The sequence below is a fragment of the Aotus nancymaae genome, unplaced genomic scaffold (genome assembly GCF_030222135.1).
Source record: "Aotus nancymaae isolate 86718 unplaced genomic scaffold, 86718_ANA_hifiasm-v0.15.2.pri h1tg000007l, whole genome shotgun sequence".
Taxonomy (NCBI): Eukaryota; Metazoa; Chordata; class Mammalia; order Primates; family Aotidae; genus Aotus; species Aotus nancymaae.
In genome coordinates, this window is record NW_026988418.1 from 63,621,129 (window position 1) to 63,646,256 (window position 25,128).

General features: G+C 37.0%; 1 protein-coding gene and 1 pseudogene across 6 annotated transcripts in view; one reads left to right on the plus strand and one right to left on the minus strand.

The window, feature by feature from the left end:
* The window catches only part of RAP1A (RAP1A, member of RAS oncogene family), an 85,611-nt gene that overhangs the window by 40,121 nt on the left and 20,362 nt on the right, over nucleotides 1-25,128 (minus strand). The window contains exon 1 of one of the 6 annotated variants that reach the window (XM_012468150.2): nucleotides 11,063-11,142. The exons of the other annotated variants lie outside the window; for them this stretch is intronic. The gene's annotated coding sequence lies outside the window, so the exon portion shown is untranslated. Of the gene's footprint in view, nucleotides 1-11,062; nucleotides 11,143-25,128 lie in introns of those variants that run through there. 6 annotated transcript variants of the gene reach the window in all.
* On the plus strand, nucleotides 15,615-15,714 carry LOC135273466 (U6 spliceosomal RNA; annotated as a pseudogene).

Genomic DNA, 25,128 nt, shown 5'->3' on the forward strand with positions numbered 1-25,128 from the left:
CATGAACCTACATTTGATGAAGAAATTTCTTTATAATATTCTAAACATAAAATTTTGAGTGTTAGTTTGTTATCAAGAATATAATCTCTAATAAAAATGTGATAATTTAATCACAGAACACTACTTTGTATTTCGTATCACTATTTTTTTAAAGAGTGGAGAAACAGGAGAGGAGAGTAGTAGTGTCAGAATCACCTGGTCAAAGAACCATTACCCTCCAGGCAAATTATCTGTCAGTTCCTTTTCTTTTCTACAACCATGACTCTAGTATAAGCAACTTCCTGGGACTACTGAAATAGCCTCTTAACTAGTCCATTGTTGTTCACTTGGGTTCCTCTACATTGCAGCCGGAATGATCTTTTCAAAACAGAAAATTAAATGATTTCCTTTTCCTCACAGGGGAAAGATTAAACTCCAGGTCCTCAAAGCTCCTAATGATTTGGCCCACATCTACTTCATCTTGCACCATATCCCTCTTTACTCTCTATGCCAGCCACACTGGCCATCTTTCAGTTTCTTAAACCTGATATGCTCCCTTCAGCCACAGAACTTTTGCAGAAGCTATTCCCTTTGCCTGCAATGACTTCTTCCTTCTTCACTTAGTTAAAAATGCCCGCTCCTTTCCTTGGATCTGAGCGCAAGTATTAATTCCATAAGATAGCCTTCCCTGACCCCTTTGAGTCAAAACTTTATACACCTTTATAGTATTGGGTGTTTTTCCTAAGCAATACTGGTCACAAATGCAAATCAATGCTTTTTAAAAAATCTCTGTGATTTGATTACCTAGAGTGTTGAATATCATACAAATTATTTGCCACATATAATAATCTCAGAATTATTGTTAAAACCTAATTTACATTCTACTTCTAGAATATCAGCAATGTGATCTGAGTTCTTACATTGAATGACTTCCATGTTGTTATAAATAAAGACTTTTTAATCTAATTCTTTATCAAAAAAAGTCTAAGATTGTTTCAATAATTCCAGATTTTACGTATGGAAATTAATAAATACATGCACATGTTGTATGACTGAGTACTGCCACATAGAATTGTACAAATAATCCCTAAATGATAGTTTTTGCAGGTATTAGTATAAATACTGAATTTGAGAAGAGAGGCATCATTCTGCATGTTTTTCTGAAAGATAACTAGGAAAGTAAACATTTTTTGCGAAACTCAAATTTAAATAGCTTTGTTTACCCTACTATGAATTTTCATATTATGAGGCAAATGAGTTGACAATCTCAAATAACACTTGTACTGTTTTGAAGACTTCAACAAAAGACTATACAAAATTGTATCTTTCCTGTATGCTTTGTCTCAATGCATTTACAAAATATTCTCCCTTTATTGATTTCAGTTTAAACTGTCAGTCATCAAGGTTACATATAACTATCTCATCAGATTGAGCCATTTTCTCTCTTCAGGGAAACAAATATTTTAGAAACAAATGAAATGAAAATACTTTCAAGACAAACCCAAAGATTACCAAAATTGTTACTTTAAATCAGTTTAAATCTCCAAAGTAAAATATATTCTTCATATTAAAGTGATTTAAAAGAGAGAGATGGTCTCCTTTGACTATAACTTTTCCTCCTAAATGTTTAATACTGGGAATGCTTCTAATTAGGAGAAGAAAGGGGAATATCACAGTATCCAAAAATATCCTATACTCTGTGCCTCTGGGAACTACATGTGCTCTTGGATCCATGAGCTGTCAAAAAACAGTGAATGCGTATCCTATTTTAGCAACATAGTAAATCATCAAAAAGTGCACCACCAGTAAATGTTTGACTAAGGGAAATGAAAATGAAAGACTGCTTTTTACATGTATTACCATCTACTTAAGTAAAGTGAATATTCTTTAGTAACTGTTATCATCGCAGGCAAACAAAACATTTGTAAATCATGCAGAAAAACTTTAAGGCCATGACTAATACTTTCTAGGTTGACCAAAATACATTATTTTCCTTAAAAGATACATTTGGCCAGGTGTACTAAATTATGCCAAGGATAGCTAAGTATATCAATTCTGGAATCTTGACAGATACATTTCCATAAATATAGGTATTTAGTCTAACTTTATTCCCTTAACAGCACTGCCACATAAACTATATATGACCCAAACTAAAGCATCCCAAAGCTAATGAAAAAGTATGAATTTGGAATAATTATAAGCAAAAATGCATAATTGTAACTAAGTTTCTGATATCTTTGTTTTTTAGGCTATTATCCAGCTATAACGTTATAATCTTTCCTTGAAGGGAAAGTAAAACCATGTAACCAACAGCAACTAAATTTTATATAGTATTCTGTCACTTACAATGCTCTTTCCTTTTTATTTCCTTAGGTAATCAAAACCAAAACTATATGTCATTACCACCATTATAAAGATAAGAAACATACAAAGCTTAACTTGGATGAAATGACTTAAGCATAAAGTAATTAGGAAGCTGTATTCAAACCTATGTCTCTAGATTTTAAATGTTGTTCTCTTTTGAATATATTATGCTTTTGAATATATTTTGAATATATAATAACAACACAACAATAATAATGGTAAACATTTACTGAGTGCTTACCATGTGCAAAAGTGCTGTAAGAAATCTTCATAAGCTTACGAGGCAGATACTAGTAATATCCCCAAAGTCACTTATCTAGGAAGAAAAGCTACGATTTAAACTAAGGCAGCCTGGTTTCAGGGTTCACAATCTAACATGATAATCTGCCTGTATTCATACATGTACATAAACTTGTATATGCACAGAAAACCTTTGGGAAGGAAACCGAGGAATGACGGGACATGGGGGGAAAAAAGATTTTTCACTGTGTATTTTCTATGTATTTCTTGAAGCTCTGGGAGAGGAAAGGGATGTAGGTAGACAGAATATTATAGACATGGAATTCCAGAAAAAAGGCACAGACTCAAGGAAATCTGTGATGATCTAATGGAAAAACTATATTTAAAAAAAAAAAAGTCTAGGTGGCCTCAGCATTTACTGTGAAAGGCTAAGAGAGGAAAGGCTTAGTACATACGTGGTTTTGTTTTTTGTTTTTGTTTTTGAGATGGAGTCTCACTTTGTCCCCCAGGCTGGAGTGCAGTGGCATGATCTCGGCTTACTGCAACCTTCACCTCCTGGGTTCAAGTAATTCTCCTTCCTCAGCCTCCCAAGTAGCTGGGACTACAGGCGTGTGCCACCTGGCTAACTTTTTTGTATTTTTTGTAGACAGGGTTTTACCATGTTGGCCAGGCTGGTCTTAAGCTCCTGACCTCAGGTGATCTACCCTTCCCAGCCTCCCAAAGTGCTGGGATTACAGGCATGAGCCACTGTACCTGGCCCATATATGGTTTTAAATAGCAGGCTATAAAAGTTCCTCTATGACATCCTATGAACTTGAAACTTTCCCATCAGAAGAGAAAAGCCTCCTAAGGCTTTTGAGCAAGAGTTTGAAGAAGAGAGAGGAAAAAAAGCTATGAGTACTCTGTAGATTGCAACAGAGGAATGAAAAACTAGAGAAGGGAGATCAGTTAGGAGGGCAAAGAAGCAAACTTTTTTTTTAAGTGCCTTTTCCTTAGTCTTTAGCAACCTTCAAGGCAGACATTATCTTCCCTTCAAAATGCAGATAAAGATGCCATTTCTAGTGCCCAGAACAGTACTTAGGAAATAGCAGATGCTCAATAAACATTTACTGAATGAAAGAAAAAAAGAGCTGAGTTTGGATTCAAAGCTAGATTCTGTCTAACACTAATGCTAAGACCTTTTCCTCTGTATTCAGTAACTCAATTAATCCAAGCAATCTTTAAAATCTGGTGAGACCCTTTAGATAGAGGGCTAATCTTAAAGTAAGGGATACATTATTTTCTTTAAAAGATACATAGTTCAGCAGTGTTGCTGTGAACACCAAATGAGATAATGCATATGTGGTACTTAGGAGAGTGCCTGGCAATTATCCACTTAAAAAAAAATAGTACTATCACTACTTTATTAATGTAACTAGAGTGTTATTGGTATTTTGAGAAGAATGTTGAAAAGGTAATGTAAGACAACAGAAAGCACTGTCAGATTAGGAACCCCAAATAAGGAGGCAGTATAATCAAATGTATTGACTCTTAACTTTATTAGATTCCTTAGTCCCATAAATCCAGTACTTTGAAAAGCATATACACACTGAGGGAAGTGAGGGAAAAGTTGGAGACTAGGGAACCCAAATTAACAACCTCTGATCAAAAACAAAGAGCATTGGCTGGGCACAGTGGCTCACGCCTATAATCCTAGCACTTTGGGAGGCCAAGGCAGGAGGATCTCGAGGTCAGGAGATCAAGACCATCCTGGACAACATGGTGAAACCCCATCTCTACTAAAAATACAACAATAGCTGGGCATGCCTGTAATGCCAGCTACTCGGGAGGCTGAGGCAGGAGAATTGCTTGAACCAGACAGTTGGAGGTTGCAGTAAGCCAAGATGGCGCCACTGCACGCCAGCGAGACTCTGTCTAAAAAACACATACACCGCACCCCCGCCCCGCCACACACATAGCCTTTTGCAGAACTATCTGGGTCCAAAATCAGGATCTATAAGTTGTATGAACCTGGACAAGTTATTTGTCCTCATTAATATTCAACTTCTTTATTTACAGAACAAAGCTGGACTAAGATAACTCACTGGTTTCTGGTAAGTAAACAATGTATTTAATAACATATTTTAGGTACAGCAGCTTAATGCTTTTTTCCTCCCCAAACTAACGTGAAAAGAGAGAATCAATGTTTTAGTTAATAAAAACATTGCCACATTAGAAAACTACTATTAGAAATTAGAATCCCTGTTTATTAAATCTGTTTACTCAAATAAGAGCTTCAAATCTCTTTTAGTATGGCCAGAGTGTTACGAGTTTCCTATTCTCATAAGTGCTACAGTTCTACACAAATGTTTGTCCCCAGAGGCTATTAGTTTTATGAAGAGAAATAACACCAGACATATAGACATCTTTGTCTTGACAACATCCTATTGAGGAACAATCTTAGTCCTTATCAACTTAATTTTTTGAGATGAGAGAAGGTTGGGAAAAATAAGGAAATTAGTTAAAGCCTTGCCTTCATGAGAGATGAATCAATGTGAACAGGATCTAGAAGTGACCATTAAATAATAATTAGCTGAATTAGGAACCTCTGATTTTGTGCCAAATGCTAAGAAATACACAAAAAAGATACATAACTATTTGACTTACAGAATTTCTAGGATTTATTCTGAAGAATTACATTGGGAAAGCCATTCTATTTTCTCATCATGGAACCAAAAGGAGATCCTCTAAACTGGAAATCTTAACCTGGCAATCAGGAGTTGTGAACTGCTGGCCACAGATGTATATAAATGGATTTTTTCAGAGAATCAGGGAATTTCAAACATTCTTTTTGTATGGCCATCAACCATAACAGATTAAATAAGCTACCATCAGCTTACACCTGGATCACTACAATAGCCTCTCATCTGATCTCCCTACATCCAATCATTTCCCCGCCAATATATTCAAAATGAAGCTAAAATGAACTTTGTAAAATGGCAAATTTAATCACTTAGAGACCTCCTCCAAATCCCTCCAGTTCAGATACTTCAGTGATTTCCCATTTCCCTTAAAGATAAAGACCAAAGATGTTAACATGGCTTACAAGGGTCTGCATAGTTGGGTCCCTAACTCCCATTCTGGCCTCATTTCACAACAGCACTACCTCTCATTCTCAATGCTCCAGCCAACTGGCTTTCTTACATCTTCCCCAATGTGCCATGCACTCTCCTGCCAGAGACAAGTCAGCTGGTAAAGTATTCCAGAGAACATACAGCAAAGGGGAGATCGCAGTCTATATGGCATGTAGGTTTATAATCTAGAAAAGAGTGATGTTTGAGCAAACAACTAAAGATGATGGGCAGTTAGAGAACAGAGCTGGGCAGACATCTGAGGGAAGTAGAAAAGCCTTGAGATGCCTGGTGACTTCAATAAGGAACAAGTAGGGCACTATAACTGGAGGACAATGAGGAAGTCATTAGTAGAAGGGAAGGTAAGAGATTAAACAAAATACAGGCTTTCAGGCATGGGAAGAACTTTAGCTTTTACTTGGTATGCACGGGAAGTCACTGGACAGTTTTGAGTACAGGGTGTCAAGTTTCCACTGAAATTTTTAAAAGATCTCTCTGGTTGTGAAAGACAAGGTCAAGGACAGAATTAGGAAGAACTAGAAGGGAACTGAAATCCTGAGATAGGAATGTTGCCCAAAGAAGTAGCAATGGAGGTAGTAAGAATTGGTTAACTTCCACCTACATTTTGAAGACAGGGCCAAACGAAGAGATGAGATGGGAGAAAAAAAGACTGCTAAAAAATAAACAGAGGACAGACACCAAACCACAGACCTAGGAAGTTCAGGATAAATACCAAAACATCTAAACTTAGGTATATTCAGACTGCATAAAATCTAGGGAAAGAGAAAATGCTGAAGCCAGAGGGGGGAAGAAACATCTTACCTATAGCAGAACAGAGATAAGAATTGCATCAGACTTCTATTTAGAAACCAGGGAATCAAGAAGAAGTGAAGTGAAGTATTTGAAGTGTTCTCAGAAAAAACAACCAAGTTACAATTCTGTATCAAGTGAAATTATCCTCCAAATGAAGGAGAAATGCAGACTTTCTCAGACAAACAAAAACTGAATTTGTTACCAGCAGACATGCCTTGCAAGAAATGTGAAAAGTTCTTCAAAAAGAAGGAAAATTATTCATATCAGAAACTTTACATTTACTTTTCTTATCCTTTATTGATCTAAACAACTAACAGTTTGTTCTAAATAACAGCAACAAGTTATTAGGTGATTATAGCTTATGGAAAAGTGAAATGAATGACAGCAATGTTATAAGGGACAGGTATAAGTAATTGAGAATATTCTGTTATAAGGTACTTCCACTACCCATGAAGTGCTATGCTATATGAAAGTAGGCTTGGATTGGTTGTAAATGTATACTGCAAATTCAAGCGCAACTAGAAGAGAAAAGTAAAAAGAAGTATAATCAATACAGTAAGCGAGGAGGAAAAATGAAGTAACATAAAACATTCAATTGAAATCAGAAGACAAAGAAACAGAACAAGGGAGGGCAATGAATAGAAAACAGTAACAAATATGGTAGATATATATTAATCCAATAACAATTAAAAGAGACTGTCAGGATGGACTAAAAAAACAAGACCCAATTTTATATTGTCTATAAGAAACCCAGTTTAAATATAAATACTGTAGACTCCCCCCATCCATGGTGTTGCTTTTTGCAATTTCAGTTACCCATGGTCAACAGGTATCTGAAAAATACTATAATATTTTGAGAGAAACATTACATTCACATAACTTTTATTAAAGTATATTATTAGAATTGTTCTATTATTAGGTATTGTTGTCAATCTCTTACTGTGACCAATTTATAAACTGAACTTTATTGTAGGTATGTACAGGAAAAAAACATAGTATATATAAGGTTTGGTACTATATTATCCACTGTTTCAGACATCTACAGAGAATCCTGAAATGTATCCTCCATAGATAAGGGGGGACTACTGTACACAGATTACAAGTAAAGAGATGAAGAAAAATATATCATGCTAACACTAATAAAAAGAAAGTTAGAGTAACTATATTATTCTAAGACAAAGCAGGCTTCAGAGTAAGGGAAGTTATCAGGTATGAAGAAGAATATTACGTAACGATAAAGGCATTGATTCTCCAAGAAGACATAACAGTTCTTAATGTGCATGCATCTAACAGTGTCAAAATACATGAGGCAAAAAAGGATACTGCAAGAAGAAACATATGAATCCATTATTATAGCTGGAGCCCTCAACACCCCTGTCCGTAACTGACAGATCCAGCAGGCAGAAAATCAGTAAGACTGTAGCTGAACTAAACAACACCATCAATCAATTGGATCTAACTGACATTTACAGAATACAGCCAAGTACCACGTAACACTGTTTTGGTCAATGACGGACCATATATGTGATGGCGGTCCCACAGGATTATAATGGAGCTGAAAAATTCCTATGGCCTAGTGACATCTTAATGATCCTGAACCAGTGTAGGCCTAGGTGAATATGTGTGTTTGTGTCTTAGTTTTTAACAAAAAAGTTTTAAAAGTTAAATAAAAGTAAAAAATTTTAAAAATAGAAAAAACTTCACAGAATAAGAATATAAAGAAAGGAAATATTTCTGAACAGATGAACAATGTGTTTTAAGCTAAGTGTTATTACAGAAGTCAAAAAGTTTATAAAGTAAAAAAGTTACGATAAGCTCAGGTTGAATTAATTGATTGATTTACTTTATTTATTTTTTATTTACTTTATTGATTTACTCATTTTAGAGAGAAGGTGTGGCTCTGTTGCCCAGGCTGGTCTGCATTGGTGTGTGACCATAGCTAGGAGATGTGCTGTTAGTGATGTGTGACTGTATTTCTACATATTGGCAAAGATGTGGAAAATAAAATTTAAAAATCATTTACAAAAGTATCTAAAAAGAAATAAACTACTTAGGGACTAATTTAGCAAATCGTCTGATATGTTTCTCCAAACATATCCCTGTTAAGTGATGCATGATTATACTTTACTCAACAAAAGAATATACATTATTTTCAAGTGCACACAAAACATTGGCCAAGATAGACCATATTCTATTTTTTTTTTTTTTAAGAGATGGGGTCTCGCTATGTTGCCCAGGCTGGAGTGCAGTGGCTACTCACAGGCGCGATCCCACTACTGATCAGCACGGGAGTTTTGACCTGCTCCGTTTCCGACCTGGGCTGGTTCACCCCTCCTCAGGCAACCTGGTGGTCCCCCGCTCCCGGGAGGTCACCATATTGATGCCGAACTTAGTGTGGACACCCAATCGGCATAGTGCACTACAGCCCAGAACTCCTGAACTCAAGAGATCCTCCAGCCTCAGCCTCCTGAGTAGCTGGGACTACAGGCACACGCCACCGCACCCGGCAGATCATACTCTAAATTACAAAGTAAGTCTCAATAAATTTGAACAAATTTAAATCATACAAAGTATGTTTTCTGACTACTATGGAATTAAATTAGAAACCAGCAGCAGGAAGATCAAGAAAATCCCCGAATATTTAGAAAGAAATCAAAATGGATATTGGTATTTTGAACAGAATGAAAATGAAAATACAACATATTAAAATTTGTAAAAGAGAGAGCCCAGAAATAAATCCCTCACATATATGGTCAAATGATTTTGACAATGAGGCCAAGACCATTCAATTCAGAAAGATGGTCTTTTCAATAAATGGTGCTAGGAAAGCTGGATATCCACATGTAAAAGAATGAAGAGTTGGGCCCTTACCCTACACCACATACAAAAATTAACTCAAAATGAATCAAAGATTAAATGTGAGACAGCAAAACCATAAAATTCTTGGAAGAAAACATAGGAGGAAAGATACATGACAATGGATTTGGCAATGATTGCTTGGACAAACACCAAAAGCATAGGCAGAAAAGAAAAAATAGATAAATTGGACTACAGGTTGAGTGCCCCTTTGGGGACAGAAGTGCTTCAGATTTCAAATATTTTCAGATTTTGGAATATCTGCATATATATAATGAGTTATATTGGGAATGGCACCCAAGTCTAAACACAAAATTCTTTTATGTTTTATATATACTTCATACACATAGCCTGAAATTAATTTTATATAGTATGTTTAATAATTGTGTGCATGAAACGAAGTTCTGACTACTATTTTGACTGAAAACTACATGAGTTAAGAAATAGAACGTTCCACTTCTGGTGTCATGTCAGCACTCAAAAGTTACGGAGTGTGGAGCATTTTGAATTTTGGGATTAGGGATGCTCAACCTTGTTGATGTGTTATTTGATGCACAGAAGTTTTCAATTTTGACATACAGGTATCCCTAATCTACTTACTATGAAGTATCTCTCTTAGTCAAAAATTCAGAGACAGAAAATAGAATGGTGGTTGTTGGGGACTGAGAAAGGGGAATGGGGAATTATTGTTTAACGGGATCAAGTTTCAGTTACATGAAATAAAGAGTTCTGGAAATGGATGGTGGTAAAGTCTGCATAACAGTGTGAATGGACTTAATTTTACTGAATTGTATACTTAAAAATAATTACTGTAAGTTATGTGTATTTTACCACAATATAAAAAAATACAATGCAATTCTCCATATTAACTAAAAAAAAAAAAAATCAGAGCAGAGGAGTCATCAAAGCAGGTCAACAAAGAGCAACTAGTGAGGTGGGGTGGCGGGTGGGGGGAACCATGTATATAGTTTCTTGTAATAAAGAGAATAAAATATTTCAAAGAGGAGGAACTGATCAACTGTCAAATGCTGACATGTAAAGTAAGCTGAGACTGAGAACTTGACCACTGGAGGTCACTGGAGACTTGATAAACCAATTTCAGTGCAGTAACCCAGGACAAAAACATGATTGGGTTCAGGAAAGACTGGGAGGGAAGAAATTGGGAGGTAGCAGCACCAGACAATTTTTTTGAGGCATCTGCTTAAAGGAAGAATAGAAAAATTGGGTGGTCACTACTACAAGGGAAAGGGGAATGCGGTTTCAAAAGGGGTTTTGCCTTATTTATTTTTATAGAAGGTACTCAGTAAATCAAACATTTAAGAGCAACTCAGTAAGTATTTATCCAGAACGAACTGTTCTCAAGACTAGGTTTACTGCTTGACATTAGAGGTTAAAGTGTTGCAATTTTGAATCTTTTTTATTCCCTGCCCCCGCCCCCACCGCCAATATTACTTCATCTTTCTTCAAGGTCACTGAAGCTTTTCATAACTATTTAATAGATATTACAATAAATGTACAGTAATTTAACTGTCCTTCTTGCTGGGTATGTCCAAGTGTTTTATATTATTATAGATAATGCTTATTTATATATTATTATAGACAATGCTGCAAGGAATCTTTACTTATATAATACACTTTACTTATATAATCCAGTTGTCATTTTTTCTTTGGGTTATATTCTCACATGAAACATTACTTACTCAATCGAAGACTAGGAACATTTTTAAGGTTCTTCATGGAGATTAGTGGTTTTATCAATTGACATTCCAATCAGGAATTTGTTGGTCCCATTTCACCATATCCCTAATAGTACAGAGTTTCAACATAAATGTTCTTATTTTGTTAATTGTATTATCAAAATTTTATTACTGTAAGTTTCTCTGATTAACTAGTGAGGTTAAAGTTTTCAAATATTTATCAGTCATATGCTTTTTTCTTTTGTGAATGCCTTTTTTTACTTATCTTTAAAAAAAATTTGTTCCTATCAAGCGGTCTGTTCTATTTATTAAGAATAACCACTTTTTGGCCGGGTGCGATGGCTCATACCTGTAATCCTAGCACTTTGGGAGGCCGAGGTGGGTGGATCACCTGAGGTCAGGAGTCCGAGACCAGCCTGGTCATCATGGTGAAACCCCATCTTTTAAAAAATAAAAATAAAAATAATAAAAAAAAGAATAACCACTTTTTTGATTATCTCAGGTCTTCCCTCAGATGTTATTTGCTTTTAGCTGTTTTTTATCACCATCAAGTTAATTTTTGTTAATTTATTTTTTCTTTATTTTGTTTTTTTGCAATTTTTTTCAGTTATTTTGCATTAAATCTATGTTCTCCACTGTCATTTTTCCCCCTCATAGCTCATAAGTTTGGTTTATAACTGCTAAGGATTGGGCACCAATGGATTAAAGCAAAGACTGGGTGTAAGAATGGAAATTCTGTTGTGAGGAATTTAGCAACTCTCTTTTGCTATAACTACCTGGTCTAGGGTCTGACCCACATTTAGTTTTTCAGACAGAATCTCGCTCTGTCACTGCTGGTGTGCACAATCATAACTTAATGCAGGCTTGAACTCCTGACCTGAAGCAATTCCCTCCCACCTCAGCCTCCAAAGTCCTAGGATTATAGGTGTGAGCCACTGCACTCAGCCAGTCTCCATTTAAATTAAAGTTTAGAAGGTTAATAATTTTATGTCCAATAAGTAAATAAACATATAACAAAATATGGTAAAGGCAACTAGATAAATTAGCAAGTAGGACTTAGATTCAGATTACCTACATTTAATCACTGGCTCTAACACTTACCAACTGGAAGGCTCTGGACTTCTTAACCTTACTCAATTCTCATGATCTATAAATAACACTTTAACATTTACGAAGTGCATACTATGTGCAAGCATGTTTCTAACAATTTTACTTTTAGTCAACTTATTTAAAACAACTCTAAGATATTAATTATAATCACCACTTCAGACAAGAGAAAACATATGACCTACAGAAGTTCAATAACTCAAAACTTACAAAACAACTAGTAAATGGCAGAACAAGAATTTGAACCTAGGCATTCTGCCTCCAGTGCTCCCATCCTGGCTCCCATTATATGGCCTCTTTCATCTTTAAAATGGGAATGATACCACCTAACTCAGGTGTGGTGGAAGGATTAAATAAAACAGTATACATGAGAGAACTTTATAAAGTGTGAAATGGTAAGTATAAGGAGCAGTATTAAGGGGGGAGGGTTGTTTTAAATAACAAAACCTGATAGACACTTTGTATGATTTAAAATAGGTTTAAAAAAAAGATGGCCGCAAATTCCACAAAGCATATGCAGTGAAATAAAATCCTTACAGTAACCTGTTAAAAATACCATGGCAGGGAGTCTTTAGGCTCTTGCTCTCTGGCTGGAATAAAAAATTCTTGCCCGAGACTAGAAGGATATAAAATTTATCCCATGAAAATAATTGTGCAGAGCGTTATCCTTAGCAGGCCAGATCAGTTAATATGCCACTTTAGAAGCCCCATGAAAACAAGAGACTCGCCTTGTCTTTTCTTCCTCTTACATCTTGCCACTTCTCTTCTGTCAAACAATATCTTAGTTTATACCCCTTCCTAAGTAATACCTTACCCACTTGCTTTATCTATCCAAATCCTACATGCCTTTTGAGGTGCATTTCAAATCCCAACTTCAGAGTCGTATCTACTAATTAATGCCCACAGTCTTCTTTTTTCTCTCTGACTTCTCATTACCTCTTTTATACTACTTAATCTCTGGTTACATTTTCTTTTGTTGAGATATAATTCATATACTGTAAAATCCACCATTTTAAGTATACAATTCAGTGGTTTTAAAAATTACATTCACAAGGCTGTTATAACCACCATCACTATCTAATTCCTGAATATTTTCATCACCCTAAAAAAAACCATATCCATGAACAGTCACTCCCCATTTGACCTCCCCACAGCCTCTGGCAACCACTAATCTACCTACTATCTCTAAAGATTTGTTTTTTCTATACATTTTACATAGATAGAATCATACAACATTTGGCCTTTTGTGTCTGGTTTTTGTGCTTAGCATGTTTCCAAGGTTCATCAATGTTGAAATGTGTGTCAGTATTTCATTCTTTTTATGGGTGAATAATATTCTATCCTATGGCTATATCACATTTTGTTTATCAGTTGATGGACATTTGAATTTTTCCACTTTTTGTTTATCATAATGAACAGTCTTGTACAAGTTTTAGCATACACGTTTCCAGTTCTCTTGGGTATATACCTAGGAGCAAAACTGCTGGGTCATATGATAGCTCTGTTTTTCTTTTACTTATTTATTTTTAAATTTTTCTTTGCATCTCTTTAGCATATGTTTAACTTTCTCAGGAACTGCCAAACTCTTTTCCACAGTAGCTGTGCCATTTTACATTCTCATCTGCAATGTATGAGAGCTCCAATCTCTCTACATCCTGGCCAACACTTGTCATTGTCCTTTTTTATCCCTAAATCACAGCCATCCTAGGGGTATGAAGTCATATCTCGTTGTGGTTTTGATTTGCATTTCCCTAAGGTCTCTGTTTACATTTTATTTTCCGATACATAACACACAGTCAGCAAACTTTATCTGTGAAGAGCTAGATAGTAAATGTTTTATGCTTTGTGAGCCACATGTGGCCTATGTCACATATTATTCTTTGTTTATTTCTTATTTTTTTAAAACAGCTCTTTAAAAAGTAAAAGTCATTCTTAGCTTGAGGGCCATACAAAACAGGTCTTGGACCAAAGTTTGGTGAAACTCCTCTAATAATTTCATAATTAGCCTTGCCTTTGCTATCAACATCAACTGTGCCAAAAGCAAGGTAAGGATTATTTTGTATTTCCACATAGAGATTTATACAGGGTCTATGAATACAAGAACAGAGGGTCTGAATATACTTGAACTGGGTCAGGCACAGTGGCTCACGCCTGTGATCCCAGCACTTTGGGAGCTGAAGCAGGTGGACCACCTGAGGTCAGGAGTTCGAGACCACCCTGGTCAATATGGCAAAACCCGGTCTCTACTGAAAATACAAACATCAGCCAAGCATGGTGGCACACACTTGTAGTTGTAGTCGTCCCACCTACTTGGGAGGCTGAGACAGAAGAATTGCTTGAACCTGGGAGGCAGACGTTCCAGTGAGCTGAGATTGCGGCACTACATTTCAGCCTGGGTGACAGAGCAAAACTCCATCTCAAAAAAGAAATAGAAATAAAAATACTTGAACTAAGCTTTTTGCAAAAAGAAGTCAATTTAAAAATATATATCTTTGAGGGGCTGGGAGTCATGGCTCATGCCTGTAATCCTAGCACTTTGGGAGGCCAAGGCAGGCAGATCTCTTGAGGTCAAGAGTTCAAGACCAGCCTGGCCAACGTGGCAAAATGCTGTCTCTACTAAAAATACAAAAATTAGCCAGGCATGGTGGCACACGCCTGTAATCCCAGCTACTCAGGAGGCTAAGGCATAAGAATCACTTGAACCTGGGAGACGGAGGTGGCAGCAAGCCAAGATCACGCCACTGCACTAGAGTCTGGGCAACAGAGCGAGACTCTGTCTCAAATACATACACACACACACACACACACACACACACACACACTTTTATCTCCCCACAGGCATTATGCAATATATAGCGTATTCGTTTTTTAAGTGATTATTAAAAGTACAAAGTCATTTTTCTTTTTTGAAACTGGGCAACTTGACTAAAAATTTTGTTAAGAATCAGAGAAAGACTCTTTCATAATGCCCTTAGAGGCAAAATTATAATCAATTAACTTAAAGATAGCCTTCTGAATTAAGTACTTCTAAATCCCAAAACTACAAACAAGATTAAAATTACAGTAATACAATGTGGAAGAAATTGCTGTCTATCCCTCTTACTTTATAAGTAGCCAAAACAGCAAACAAAAAAAAGACAGGAACACAGAAGACTTTTAGGGCAGCAAAACTATCTGTATGAAACTACAAGGTGGACATACATTTTACATTTGTCCAAACCCATAGAATACACAACACCAAAAGTGAACTCTGAGGTTAACTATGGACTCTGCGTGATAAGGATGTGTCTGTCCATGTACGTTCATCAGCTGTAACATATGCACCCATTTGGTAAGGGAATTGTTGATAATGGAGGAGATTATGTATGTGAGGGGGCAGAAGATATATTAGAAATCTGCTAAATTTTATTGTAAACCTAAAACTGCTCTAAAAAAGATTAAGCCGTGATTACTTCGGCAGCAATACTGAAAATGGAATGATACAGGGAAGATTAACATGGCCCCTGGGCAAGGATGACACACAAATTCACGAGGCATTCCATATTTTTTTAATTGCCTATTTTTTAAAATGGCATACATTTCTGGTAAATGCAGAAAAGCCAGAAATTTAAACAATTTGAATTTTACATTTTAGAAATTATAAGTAAATCATATAGAAGTCTTTCTGCATAGAAACTCTTTGATATAGGAGAATGAAAACTAATGTAAAAGATAGCAGACATAACTAGCTATTTATCTCAGGGCAAGTCACTGACTTTCTTTGAAGCCCAAACTTCTTATCTTTAAAAGGAGGAGTAACACTATCTGTCCTACCTTTTTCACAGAACTGTGAAGAAGATCAAATGAGACAAACTTTGTAAAAGTATGTTAAAAAAAAAAAAAAGCACCCTACAAATATTTCTCATATATATTGTTAGAAGGATTTTAAATCAAAACCACATTTTCACTATAAAAGTATAAACAAGAGTTCTCTGGGTCTTCATAGTTAAAACAAACATTTTTCCTAACAGTCTTAATAACATCAATGAACAGTGTGGTGATTCTTTTTTAAGCCTAACAGAGGAATGAAAATCAGCCCAAACTGTTCTCACATTCTGAATGGCCTAAAGGTTAACCAACTGCTTAAAAGCATTCAGACCGGCTTCCTAGGTCTTAGGAACCTAAGACAACATTCATTCTTTTGCACCTTTAGCTTATTCTAGCTGAAAGAAACAATATATTAAATATTCCTTTAAATACTAACCTGTCTACTAAAAATTCTATGGGAACAAAACCTCAAAAATCAAGTCAGAATCAGTAATAAAGTTTTGATTATCAACAGCAAAAGAAGAAAGGGATATTAAGCAATGATAATAAGATATTCTGGCTGTCAGCAAAGCCTGAGTCCCATCCTCTCGCTCTCCTCTCCAGACAGCATGAGCTTCACCTCTCGCTCCACCTTACCCACCAATTACCAGTCCCTGATCTCTGTCCATGTGCCCAGTTATGGCGCCCGGCTAGTCAGCAGCATGGCCAGCATCTAAGCAGGCACTGAGGGCTCTGGTTCCCAGACCTCCGTGTCCCACACCACCAGCTTCCAGGATAGTTCTGGGGGCCTGGCTGAGGGGATGGCCGGGGGTCTGGCAGGAATGGGAAGCATCCAGAACAAGAAGGATACCATGCAAGGCCTGAAGAACCTCCTGGCCCCCTACCTCGACAGAGTTTGGATCCTGGAGAGCAAAATCTGGGAGTACCTAAAGAAGAAGGGAACCCAGCTCAGAAACTGGGGTCATTACTTCAAGACCATCAAGGACCTGAGGGATCAGATATTCATAAATACTGTGGACAATGCCTGCATCACTCTGCAAATTGACAATGCCCGTCTTGCTGCTGATGACTTTAGAGTCAAGTATGCAACAGAGCTGGTCATGTTCCAGTCTATGAAGAGTGACATCCATGGATTCTGAAAGGTCACTGATGACACCAATGTCATTTGGCTGCAGCTGGAGACAGAGATCGATGCTCTCAAGGAGGAGCTGTTCTTCATGCAGAAGAAGCACAAAGGGGTAGTAAAAAGCCTACAAGCCCCAAGTACCAGCTCTGGGTTGACTGTGGAGGTAGATGCTCCCAAATCTCAGGACCTCTCCAAGATCATGGCCAGACATCCAGGCCTAATACAATGAGCTGGCTTGGAAGAACTGACAGGAGCTAGACAAGTACTGGCCTCAGCAGACTGAAGAGGACACGATAGTGGTTGCCATGCAGTCTGCTGAGGTTGGAGCTGCTGAGATGATGCTCACAAAGCTGAGACGTACAGTGCAGTCCTTAAAGATCGACCTGGACTCAATAAGAAATCTGAAGGCCAGCTTACAGAACAGCCTGAGGGAGGTGGAGGCCCGCTACTCGCTGCAGATGGAGCAGCTCAATGCGATCCTGCTGCACCTGGAGCCAGAACTGCCACAGATCTGGGCAGAGAAGCAGTGCCAGGCCAAGCGGTACAAGGTCCTGTTGAACATCAGGGTCAAGCTGGAGGCTGAGATCGCCACCTACCGCCGCCTGCTGGAAGATGGTGAGGACTTTAATCTTAGCGATGCCCTGGACAGCAGCAACTCCATCTAAACCATCCAAAAGACCATCACCCGCTGGATAGTGGATGGCAAAGTGATCTCTGAGACCAATGACACCAAAGTTCTGAGACATTAAGCCAGCAGAAGCAGGATACTCTTTGGGGAGCAGAAGGCCAATAAAAAGTTCAGAAGTCATTGGATGTCTATATATATATATATAGTTTGAACCTGGAAGGCGGAGGCTTCAGTGAGCCAAGATTGTGCCACTGCATTGCAGCCTGGGCAACAGAGCAAGACTCTGTCTCCTAAATAAATAAACAAAATTTAAAAATAAAATAAAATTCTCTACAAGAATACAGACAGCTTGTGATCTAGATTTGAACTAATAGATGTTAAACAGAAAAAGATATTTATAGTCAAACCAAAACCACCTGAACACAGACCTTAAAAGTATTACTAAACATCTTGAAGTATGTGGTTCAAAGGAAGAAACTACAATTAAACACCTATGACTAAACTTTCTAAAAGCTATGATCTTAACATGTATTAGATCTAGATCTCTGGCCAGGTACACTGGCTCATGTCAGTAATCCAACAACTTTGAGAGGCTAAGGTGAGAAGGGGTTAGGTGTTGGTGACCAGCCTGGGCAACAGAGCAACACCTCATCTCTTAATTTAAAAGAAGGAAAAAAAAAAGATCTAGAGCCCTGATTCTAACAAACTTTACAGCGGCAAGAAGCGAATAACTGAAAAATCAACCATATCAATCTATAAAGCATGTTGAGCTTTAGCTCAATATCTAGATTAATACAGAAAAAATATTATAATAGTCCCTGATATAACCACAAATATCTATTATGTTTATCTATATAATTTAAGGCAGTGGTCCCCAAACATTTTGGCACCAGGAACCAGTTTCATGGAAGACAGTATTTCCACAAGACTAGACTGGGTGTGGGAGATGGTTTCAGGATGATCCAAAAGCATTACATTTATTGTGCATTTTATTTCTATTATCATTACATTGTGATATATAATGAAATAATTATACAACTCATCATAATGTAGAATCAGTGGTAGCCCTGAGCTTGTTTTCCTGCAACTAGACAGTCCCATCTGGGGGTGATGGGAGACAGGCATTAGATTCTCATAAGAAGTGTGCAACCTAGATTATGTGCATGTACAATTCACAATAGGGTTCGCACTCCTATGAGAATCTAATGCCACTGGTGATCTGACAAGAGGCGAGGCTCAGGCAGTTAATACTCAACACTGCTTACCTCCTGCTGTGCAGCCTGGTTCCTAATAGGTCATGGACCATTAATAACTAGTCTGTGTTCTGGTGGTTGGAGACCCCTGATCAAATGGTATGAGACAGTGAGAAACAAAGGAAAATATGACCAGTTACCGAAATTTAACAAGAAAAAATATTTTAACTCCATTTCTCAAAGTGCTAGTTTGATTAATGTTATCTTGGGTAACAAAAACTTGGAAAAAGCCAAACAGGAAAAAAACAAATCAACTAGTTCTGTATTGAGAAGGTATTCCACTCCAATGGACACCTTAATTTTTTATTCCTTTAGTCTGCATTTGCTAAAATTTATTTATAATTTGGGCATCAATTTTTTTTTTTTTTTTTACAAAAAGGAAAAGTGACAGAGAATTTAAAGACAGAGACATGCGGTCTCTCCAAATTAAAACAAAACATCACTAGCTCTAATTGGCAGTGATCTCCTATTAAATGGGCAGAGGTATACTAGTGGATACAAAAACACTAACATTTTTAAAAGCTTGCCAAATCCATGATGTTATGTTGTGTGAAAGAGAAAAAAAAGTGTAGAAAACAACCTGGTCATTTACTAAGGGTTCTATCAAAATATGACTATGGTAGAGGGTACAAAAGGAAAAGAGGTTTATGTGTACAAGAATTTCTTACTGCCCTCTATTACACAAAAATGGAGTAAAAAGAATTGTGCAGTGCAAATATGACCCATGAAAAATGCTCTTCAAACAACTGGTAAATGTCTAAATTAATTACCTTTTTTTCAGCACCTAACCTGATATAAACAGGTGTGCACGTATGTATAATCTGAGGAAAACCCCACAGCACAGGTTTTCCACCTCACTGAAGCATCAACTTTGAGCCCTGAACCCTTCATCTTCTCCCAGCTTATGACTTCCCTTCCTTTTCTCCTAACCCTGGACTCCAAGGGTGATCAACAGTATAGCTTAGTAGTTAAGAACATAGACTTTGGAACCTAGCTTCCTGGTTTTAAAGCCCAGTTCTGCCACTTACTAACTCTGTAATCCTAGTCAAGTGTCTTAATTTCTCTGTGCCTGTTTCATCATGGGGATAACAGTGCCTGGCTCACAGAGTAATTTGAGTAAATAAAGCAGTATCTACAAAACTTATTTATGTGTCCAGCACAGAGCAGGGGCTAAGTTATATACTACCTTCTTTGTCTCAGTTAGTCTTTGCTCATACTCCTCTATTCCATGTATTCCTGTTGTTTCACCCCCAATTAGCCAGTTTAGCATCAAGTGTTAGTGAATCTTAAATTTTCTCTTCATTGCTGGAGAAAATATTATTATATAACTGATGTCACTATTTCAAATTCCTGGTCTGAAATCTCACCTGGACCCTCAATACTACACATCAATAGTTTTTACCAATCTCTTCTCTACTTCCTCTCTCATTACCTCCCTTCTTGATAAACTTAAATCCAGTTACTATCATCTTTTTTCCTAAAGTCCCATTCAAAGGATGAAGTTGTCTCTCCTCACATTTAAGGTCAACCCTTCTACCTGCCCTGTATATTTCCCCTGCATTTCCTACAATTTCCCCTGCATTTCCTACAAGCTAGAAACCTATAAGCCATACTTGACTCTACTCCCCATATATAATCAACAGTTGAGCTAGTTCTCCATATTTTGTTTCCTAAATAATTCTTTAAATTGTAAATTCTTTTTAGCCCCATTTCCACAGTGTGTTAATAAGGCCCACATCATCTCTTAATCAAATTCCTCCAAGAGAAATCAAAGAGATTAAGGAGACTCAGGAGTGCAAATATCAGAAGCTGAGAGAGACATAATATTTTGATTGTTTTTCAGGTAAAGAGACTAGCTCCTCTTCCCACCAACTATGTACTTTAAGAGCTAAAACAAACTCTTGAAATGTTGTGCAAAACAAAACAGAAACAGATCTTTTTTAAAGCATAGGTATAATCTTCTAGGAGAGAAGAGGGCCCAATATGTGGCCCAAAATTTTCAAAATTTCAAAGAGATCTATGACCGTCCCCCACCCCCACAAAAGGTGTCATTATTCTATAGGATAAGTCCCACACTCATTATCAGGGCTTGTAATGTTTTACATGATCTGGCTCTGATACATGTCAGTTTTACCAGCTGTCCCTCTATGTGGGCAGATATCAAGAGTTGGCAAAGTGGACATCTGTTATTTGTGCATGTCTAGTATTCCTCCTTCTTTTGATAATAGTATTGTGACACTTTATTGGGCAACAATCCTTGTCTTCCTGAATGCAGCTGTGGTGAGAATGTCAGTTAAGGTGTTCCCACCTTTCAGTGGGCAAGGGAGACACATAACCTAAACTCACACCAATCAGGCTGAGTTTCTCAGAAAGCTCAATCTTAAAAGTGATGTGAGGAAAGAAAATGTCTAGAGCTGATTCATTATGACTGTGGTACACTAAAGACATTGTTCCTTACTAATACCTAGGTCCCTACCCCTGCTAATTGCACTGGTTCTTCTTGAGACTTCTTGAAGCTTAAGTGCTCCTTTTTTACTTAAATTCTGTTATTTAACATCCTTCAAATAAACACTTTTCTGCTTAAATTAACCATTTTAGCCATTTGTTCATCCTTTTATTGGACAAATATTTACTGAACTGTGTAACGGTTAGCTGTACATGTCAACTTGGCTACACTATAGTAGCCAGTTATTCAAACGGATAGAGGTGTTGCGATGAAGGTATTATCTAATTGTGGTTAACATCCACGATCAGTTGACTTTAAGTAAATTATCCTCAATAATGTGGGTAGGTAGGCCTCATCCAATCAGTTGAAAAGGCTTAATTGCAAAACTGAGGTTTTCCTGAAGAAGAAATTCTACTGCAAGACTGCATTATCAGCTTCAGTTAGAAAATCTGCAACATGTTGACCTGCCCAATAAATTCTGGACTTTCCAGTCCCCACAATTATATAAGCCAATTCCTTGAAATAAATCTATTTACATAATATATGAGAGAGAGAGAGAGAGAGAGAGAGAGAGAGAGAGAGAGAGAGAGTGTGTGTGTGTGTGTGTGTGTGTGTGTGTGTGTGTGGTGTGTGTGTGTATGCTGTGTGAATATGTGTATTGCCTTACAGGTTTTGTAGGTATCTGTCCAGTTCTCTGACTGATAGAAAACCTACTACATACTGGTGCTGACATTAAGCACGGGTTGTCATTTGCTTGCTGCTATGACTGTGAGATAAAGGGCTCAGTTTCGTGTACATCCACAAGACATTTAAGTTAAATTTTGCACCAAAGAATAAAATCTCCAGTGAACAAGACAACATAGTGATGGTTCTTTTGCTTGCAACCAAAAGAACCCTAAATACAATCATATATGTCATTGTTTGAGGAGAAGAGAGTCCACAAAGTTTCACTGTTTCAAATAGTGCTAGCTTAAGTTCAAAGCTGTGAATAGAATTTTAAAGTTCCAAACCTGGTGCCAAAAAATTAACTTTCTAGATTCTCCCAAAGTACAGAGAAGTTAAAGAATGAAGGCACGCCCAAGAAAGAAAAGATGTCTAAAATAGTTGTCAGAATGTGCAGGTTCATTTACCCTACTTCAGGGGCCAGCAAACTAAGAGCCACAGGCCAAATCTGGGCCACTGTCTGTTTTTGTGTGGCTTCTGAACTAAGAACGGTTTTTATATTCTTGCATGTTTTTCTAAAAAAAAAAAAAAAAGAAAAAAAAGAAGAAAAATATTTTGTAACATGAAAATTATATAAAATTCACTTTCAGTGTCCATAAATAAAGGAGACACAACCACTCTCAGTTGCTTATGTAAATGGCTGCTTTCACCCTGTAACAGCAGAGTTGAATATCTACAACTGGGACCATATGGCCCCAAAATCCTAAAGTACTTATTATCTGGCCCCTTACAAAAAAAGTTAGCTAACATCTACTCTAGTTTATCAGAGGAAGTACTAACTTCAGGAGGAATGAGCAAGAAAAGGGTAAGAAATTTTAGAAAATAGGATACAAGAAAAGGAATAAACTAATTAACTGGTTTTTATTGCCTATTTACTCTGCATAAAATACTGTTTTGAGCACTTTACATCTACTAGTATTTTTTTTTTTTTTTGAGATGAAGTCTCACTCTGTCACCCAGGTTGGAATGCAATGGCACAATTTCAGCTCACTGCAACCTCTGCCTCCTGGGTTCAAGCGATTTTTCCATCCAGATTCTTCTGAGTAGCTGGGATTACAGGCACCTGCCATCATGCCGGGCTAATTTTTGTATTTTTGTAGAGACGGGGTTTCACCAAGTTGGCCAGACTGGTCTTGAACTCCTGACATCAGGTGATCCGCCCGCCTTGGCCCCCCAAAGTGCTGGGACTACAGGCATAAGCTACTGCACCTGGCCTACATCTACTAATATTTTTAATCCTCACAGCATATCTATGAGTGGAGATTGTTGTACCCATTTTATAGATGAGGCAAAAAGGTGAAAACTAACTTGCCCAAGCTCAACAGACATAAATTATGGAGCCAGGATTATAACTCAGGCAGTGTGGCTCTAGCAGCAGTGCGGTTAACTACAATACTATATTGCCTTACCAGTCATCTTCTTGTCTATTTAATCTGTACTGTGCAAATATTGTTTTTCTTTAGAATTAAAGTATACAAACTCTATGGATGAACCAATACTAAGTAAATTAAAAATCTGTGCTGGTACATTTCTTAGAGAATTTAAAGGATTACAAAGACCTATGTGCACACTCACACACAGACACACGCGCGCGCGCGCACACGCACACACCCCCCTTCCTTCTTGAAGGCAGAAAAACTGAGAAAGATGGCCCCTTTGATTCAACCATTGCTTTCCCACAGACCATATCTGAACTCTGAAGCTGACGCAAGCTTCTATATGCAGGCTAAGATAAAAAACGTTCTCCTCCCACATGCCCTGCATCATGATGACCAATTAATTAAGAATCTGGATGATGGAGTTAGAACATGGATATTTCTCAACGCTCCCAGTTAAATCTAATGGATAGCCAAGCCAGCGTTGCAACCCACCATACTATACTTCTCTCCACTCAAGGAGAAGAGTGGTAAGAACAGAGTAAGAGTAAAGGGAGGAGCAAGCAGAAAGATGAGGGAAACTTGACAAAACTTATCTCTGAAGAATGGAATTTTTTTTACTAGCATGCTAATATAGAACATTTCTAGTCTTCATGTCTCATTGCTACATCTGAAGACTTAAAAACAAAAGGAACTATAAAAAGAAAACTAATTATGTCTATACATGCATATATGTACATATGCATGTTTTTACAGGAAACTTCTGTAAGGGTACACAGCAAACTGATAACCACTGTTTTTCTCTCATTTGCATTCTTTACTTGATCTGTACTTTTCAGGGCATTATCTATATTTATTCCTTTTAAAATACATCACTTAATAAAAATAGTGGCATTTTTTGTTTGTTTTTTTGAGACAGGATCTGGCTGTCACCCAGGTTGGAGTGCAGGGGCACAATCATGGCTCACTGCAGCCTCAACTTCCCACACTCAAGCAATCCTCCCACCTCAGCCTTCTGAGTATCTGGAACAGGTATGTGCCACCACACCCAGCTAATTTTTTGTTTTAATTTTTGTAGAGACAAGGTCTTACTATGTTGCTCATTCTGGTCTCAAAATTATGGGCTCAAGCTATCCTCCTACCCTGGGCTCCCAAAGTGCTGGACTTAGAGGCGTGAGCCATCGTGCCTGGTCAAAAATAGTGAATTCTTAAAAAACAGTGTGACTAAAAGGATGTTCAACGATTACTTTAATATTACTTTGAATAGGAAAATAATTATAAAAAAGAGCTAGTAAAAATTACTTGATACTTTCCTGAAAAACAGCTTTTAGTTCACTAAACAAAACATAAAAATCTCCCAATTTTTATGTACTGTGGAGATGTATATTCTAACAAATTGATTAAAGAATCCTTGCAATCAGATGGCTATTATTAATTAAAGTCTTACTGATACTAATTTATCACAATATTTAGTGAGGAAAAAATGTTTTAAATAATGAGAAATAATAAAGTGAAAACATTCTAGTTTTTGTAATCACTTATAATATCACATAACATTCAGTTAAAATCAAATATCATCCTAAAAATAAATTAAAAATCCTTC